Genomic DNA, 6,679 nt, shown 5'->3' on the forward strand with positions numbered 1-6,679 from the left:
AGAGTTATGTTTTTCATTGTTTTCATCAGTTTTGTCATGAATTGAGGACCCAGCATCTCTCTGCTGTGTAACTTGATTATTTTTCAGTGTATAGTTAATTTGAAATACCTCACAGAAGACCTGCTCTCCTCTGTGTTCGTAAAGGTTCCTGTATTTATGTATCTGGTGTCTGTGACGCGTGTCTAACACTGAGCTGAAGACGAAAGGCTGAACTCCTCTTTCTGATGGCTCTCCTGACACCCATCCGGCTGAAGTTGATGTTTTAGCTCTGTTTTCTATTTTGCCCTGACTTTTATTTTGTAATGTATCAAAAGAGTCCTTTTTACAAGATACCTGGGCTTGTCTGTTTTGCCTGCTATGAAATTACTAGTCATTCTGACTCTTTAATAAAAAAAAAGGGACACTTGAGCACATTGTCTCTGGCTCTTGTTTTCTACAGTAATTGTGTGGCCCTCTAGAGGAGTGGATGGGCTTCTCTGAAACTCAAGCGTCGCTGAGATCACATGAGCTTGTGTGGTAATGGGTTCAGATCGTCATATTAAAATCTCAGTAATGATAAAAGTTCCAGTTGAAGTCGGAATTTCGTAACTATTATAATGTCTTTTTAGGGTTTCTGCAGATTGTGAAAAGTCTTAATTTGCCATTCCACAAATTAAGGCTTAAATTGGTCTAATTGGATATTTGTTCTTGTTGTTAACATAAGCTCACTTTATTTAGATCACTTTCTCATAAAACAAGACTACTTCTCTTATATAATTTTGCTTTCCAAGTAAACAAATCATGATTTAAGAATCTTTGGACGTTTTCACTGAAAAACAGGATAAAAATACTGAGCAAGAATCACTTTTTTTATTTATTAATTCATTTTGCAGTGTGATCAGAAGGTAAAGTAAGTTATTTTCATGTTCCAGTGGCTGAGAACAGAGCGTTCATAAAACCCACAGAAACCCTGCTTTTGCCCATTAATTTAAGATTTTAACATTCTTTATTGTATAATTTTACATTAGTTAAATTGACCGTTTTGACCATAGATGGCCATATATGAATCTCGACCATTTTGATGGAAGGATATGTTTTTAATTTTGTCATTTTATATGAAAATCAACATTTTTGTGATTTAGTCAGTAGAGACCAATGGATCTGGAAAAAAAGAAAAAGATATGTTATATTGTATTGTGTTGTGTTGTGTGGTGTGTGTTGTGTGATCAGTGTTTTTAGATTTGTGGAGTAAAAGTTTTTTGAAACTGGAAAGATAAAATGAGACCCTTGGGGTAAGATGGACCACAAGATTCAGCACAGGAGTACCCGAGTGTTTTTACTAGGATAATTGGGTAAAATCATTCAATTTGCAGTCATAATGCTGCTATGACATGTATTAAATTATGAGTGATGACGTATGTAAATATTAATATGTCTGTATATAAGTCACTACGACTATATATATTTGGTCATTAAATATATATAGTCAAATTAGATTAGGTTTATTAAACTGCTACTGCAGCTTGTCCTTTAAAATATTAAGTGTTTGCCGTAAATCACATGACTTGCTAGAAGTGACATCATTTCCTTGGAGGGAAAGAACAAAGCATTAGTCATAAACTTTTCTCTCTTTTGCTCTCTCTTTTTTTTTAAACAACATATCCACCCTGTTGTATTTATTCATTTCAATTAGATTTAATTAGATTTTCTCTATTAAGATTCTTTCTAAATGTTTCTATTCTGTTGGCATGTTTATTTAGTTAGTTTGCTCCTTTATGCTGCACTGTCCTCTTATCACTATATAAACGCCAGTAAAAATGTGCCCAGTGTATCATGTTAAAATGAAGAATCAATGAGATACTACTATGTGTGTGTGTGTGTGTGTGTAAATTCATTCATTCATTCAATCATAGATAAAGATCACTATTTGACAGCAGACTTTCTCCTGCCGCGTCCTTGTTCTTACAGAAGTGGTTTTCTTCAAATGAGGGATGAAATGTTCTTTTAATTGGCTCCAGTCAGGTGTGCGGCGGAGAGTGATTCTATGGAGGAATTTAGTCGTAGCATGACCGTCACATGAGTCTGAGGAATCTGACAGTTCTGTTATACATCACTCATATACCATACACTCACTGCTTTCTTCTGCCATAGTGTTTTTTTTTTTTTTTTTTTTTTTTTTTTTTTTTTGTACCTGGCTGTTTTTCTTCAGCATCATTAAGACTTGAGCATGCTATTAATGAAAAATCCTCTCGTCCTGAAAACACGTCCAGTCTTTCAATTCATTATAAAGTGTCTCTCATCTTAAAGGGATACTCCACCCCAAAATGAAAATGTTGTCATTAATCACTTACTTCCATGTCGTTCCAAACCCGTAAAAGCTCCGTTCGTCTTCGGAACACAATTTAAGATATTTTGGATGAAAACCTGGAGGCCTGTGACTGTCCCATAGACTGCCAAAAAAATAACAGTGTCAAGGTCCAGGAAAGGTATGAAAGTCGTCGTCAGAATACTCCATCTGCCATAAGGGTTATATGAAGCGACGGGAACACTTTTTGGAAGCAAAGAAAACTAAAATAACGACTTTATTAAACAATTCCTTTGTCAACAGTCACATAAAAAGTGTTCCCGCCGCTTCATATAATCAAATCATTATGTTCGCCTGAGAGAGAGGGTCCTGCCTAAGGTGAATGGGCCACGGTGCTGCTGTCAGCAGCTGAGACAGCGCTGAGATCCAGAGATGGTTCTTCCAGAGCGGGGCCACTAGAAGCACTCTGTGCCTGTGCTCCCTGCCTGGCCTGACTACCTGTTTTTTTTTTTTTTTAAATAAGTTTGGCAGTGAGAGTTGTCTTTTGAGGTGAAGAGGTTGACCTCTGCACTGCCAAAGATCTCCCAGATTTTCTGAACCATCTGTAGGTGGAGCATCCAATCCTCTGAGGAGATGTTGCTCCGAGATAGCATGTCTGCTCCTTGGTTCAGTACACCGGCACATGTACTGCCCTCAGTGAACGCAGGTTGAGATGTGCCCACTCCAAGAGGCGTTTACCTGGCAATTTATGAAAACACCACTGTCATGCTGTCTGAGCAGACTACTGCTACATTACTATTGTAATGCTCTATTCGGTGGTTGTTCTGCACGCTTAGTAAATAAACTCCAGTTAGTCCAAAATGCAGCAGCAAGAGTTCTTACTAGAACCAGGAAGTATGACCATATTAGCCCGGTCCTGTCACTGCACACTGCACTAGGCTCCCTATCCTGAAACACCTCGTATAGATTTTAAAATCTTGCTTATAATACCTTATCAAAGCCCTATTTGACCCAAACTCTGGTTTTCGGGAGGCAGAGCACCTCAGATTATTTGAACGAGCTTCTAATATTCAAATCTTGTTGAACATTAGAAGTCCTCCTTCCCATAACATCTTGCTACATCGTTAGAAGAATCAAAACGCTCATATTAGTCTGCAACTTGTCTGAGGTCACCCAGTCTGATCCAGTAAGCATCCAGCCAAGATGGTGGATCAGCACCTAGAAAGGACCTCTACAGCCCTGAAAGACAGCGGAGACCAGGACAACTAGAGCCCCAGAGACAGATCCCCTGTAAAGACCTTGTCTCAGACGACCACCGGGACAAGACCACAGGAAACAGATGATTCTTCTGCACAATCTGACTTTGCTGAAGCCTGGAATTGAACTGCTGGTTTCGTCTGGTCAGAGGAGAACTGCCCCCCCCCGACTGAGCCTGGTTTCTCCCAAGGTTTTTTTCTCCATTCTGTCACCGATGGAGTTTTGGTTCCTTGCCGCTGTCGCCTCTGGCTTGCTTAGTTGGGGACACTTCATTTACAGCGATATCATTGACTTGATTGCAAATTATTGCACAGATACTATTTAAACTGAACTGAGCTGCATGATTACATCACTGAATTCAATGATGAACTACCTTTAACTGTCATTTTGCATTATTGACACACTGTTCTCCTAATTAATGTTGTTCAGTTGCTTTCACGCAATCTTTTTGGTGACTTGACTTGACTTGACTAGCACGTGGTGTCCCTCCAGGTCTGGAAAGAAGGTCTAAAGGACTCCACATACTGCCGTCATATTGAGGCAGTTGATGTGTAGCTGACCTTTTCTGTCCGACCAGTTGCCGTAGGTCAATTTGCCCATGGTCATGCCTTGCTTGAACCACTGGGGGTCCTTCTAAGGGGCCAGAGCTGACATGCAGGCCTGGCTCACCTTGACATGAAAGCATCTGTGATGCCACACATTGGATGGAACTTGCGGTTTCAGCCAGTACTGAAGGGGTCTCATGCAAAGCATGCCCAACTGTAGTACCGGTGATGCGGAGGCCATGAGGCCCAGCATCCTTTGAAACGCTTTGAGGGGGCGAGAGGCTCCAACTTTGGAGGAAGTTGCGAGCTGCAGTATGGCCAGCAGACATTCTGGTGTGACTCTGGTGTAACATGAGGGCACGGTCCAGGTGCCTGAGATTGAGGATGGGCAATGGGGAAATTTAATCTTCTTTTTCTCGCTATAAATGAGAATGGTTTTGTTGTTTGTGTTTTATTTGGATGGGTTTTGTTTTCAATAATGTAATTACAACAAACAAACTGTCATCAGCATCCAGAATTGAACGGGATGCTCGAAGGCATAAGAGGCTGTAGTGTTTTGCTGGACTCAATGCTCTTGCAGCTAAAGCAGTCAGACCCCTGCTGGCGTTGCCTCAGTGTGGGTGTGGCCCAGACGCGGCCGACCCTGAAGCTGTCAGTCATAATAATCACTAGTGACAGCATTCTCTTTAAAACCACCTAAAAAAAGATCAAACCACTTGTAGCAGAGGGGCACTGAAGATCCTTACGTGTACACACACTGGCAGATCAAAGGTGCTGCGTGCATCCCCTCAGATCCGTTGGTATTGGACAAGGTAAGGGGCGGGGCCACCTTCATTGAAGGAGAATCGCGAACAAAGCTGAGTGAGACAGCTTCTGTCCACAGCGAAGGCATGTCAACGGCGAACGCCTTCCAGTCTCGTGGGTCAGCGAAGAGAATGTCGTCGTCGATGGAGTTGCATTATTTTTGTGGTTGTATGGGGATTTGTCTGAGTTTATATGGAGATGTGCCCGCGTATGTATCGTGATTGGTAAGTTTTTTATTTTTGATTTGTTACATCTACTGTGTGTTGGAGGGTCAGCTCTTTCCCACTGTAACAGAATTAAGCCTCGCTAGAAGTGAAAGACCATTTTGAACTTGGTGTATGAAACCAATATACTAAACCATTGCATTTCTATAAGATGACGTCTGAGTCAAGACCTCATCGATTATAAGATTTACCGCAGACCTCAAAATATTTTCATGTTTCTTGTGAAATCTCCTGAAAATCAATCATGTTGAGCATACAGTATGACGCTGTCCTGTTTGCTAAATGTTGTCAGTTATTAGTGTCTGGTTTACTGTGTCATGGACAGTACAAACTGCTGTTAGGCTCCAAATGACCTGAAACTCAGCCTGAAACGAACAGAAACCTGTAAACTCTGAATTCTGATCTTGATGTTGAATTGGTTTGGTTTCAGATGAAGAGTCAGATGAAGGTTTGTGTGCTCATCATCATCATTACAGGTCTCTGCTGTTGTTTGGCCGTGGATCGGTGATATGTGTGAAAGGGTAAGATGATAACCTGGGTTTGATCTGGAGCCAAACTGCTGTCTCACTTCACCAGCTGCCGTCTTCAGATGATTAATGCTCAGCCTCAGGCCAAGATTAACAGCCGGAAATATCATCACATCGCACACATTCACTGCGGGTTGTTGAGATCTCCTCAGCGTCTCAGTGGTTTCTCTGAGTGTTGATGGAGAGCAAAGCCATCATTTCTCCTCTGTAACCTCACGTGTGTCTCATCTGGAGATCTCAGCCACGTCTCAAACTGTGCACTAAAGTCACCTTTATTTATATAACATTTTATTAAATACTGATTGTTTCAAAGCAGCTTTATAGTGATAAAAAAATACTGATTCAATGCCACGAACAGGATTCAATTATGCTGTAAAGCAGCTCTAAAGAGACTATAGTAAACAGTAATTATTAAGTTGTTATGATTGATTTGGTTCTTTGTTTTTTGTGTTATGTTTATAGTTTATTTAATTATTATTTAGTATGAAAGTATGAACTCAAACATTAGTTTTTTCCTGCTGTTTATTATCATACAGTGAAAAAACTGGTATGGGTTTTACTTGTCATGATTTTCCCTCAGAAATTTCCTGCTGTTTATTATCATACAGTGAAAAAAAAGAACAACTTTTATTGGGTTTTTGTAGAAGTAAACACTGAAGCATGAAATTTTGTTTTATTGTGAATGAGTATTGTTTTATTTTGTTTGTTTTTTTATTTTTGTATGTTTGTTTGTTTGTTTTGTTTTTTTTCAGAATTTTTGTTTGTTTTTTTTACAGCTCTAGATCCAAAACCGATAATTTCGTTAGGTGTCCTCAGCAAAGACCAGCCTCTGAGATATTAAAATGAGTTATGTTTGGTGTTGTTTTCTAGTTTTAAGCACACATCTAACTGTTTTGTTAGAGTTTATTCTTAAAACAAGAAAAATACACTGTTTTGCAAAGGGGTAAAAATGCAATGTAAGATGATCTCAGCCTCATAGTCTCCGGGTGTTGCTTCTGCTCCTGATTTGAGGAGGTTTCTTGAGCTGCCGGAGCAGAT

Source organism: Cyprinus carpio, unplaced genomic scaffold, assembly GCF_018340385.1.
Source record: "Cyprinus carpio isolate SPL01 unplaced genomic scaffold, ASM1834038v1 S000006714, whole genome shotgun sequence".
Taxonomy (NCBI): domain Eukaryota; kingdom Metazoa; phylum Chordata; class Actinopteri; order Cypriniformes; family Cyprinidae; genus Cyprinus; species Cyprinus carpio.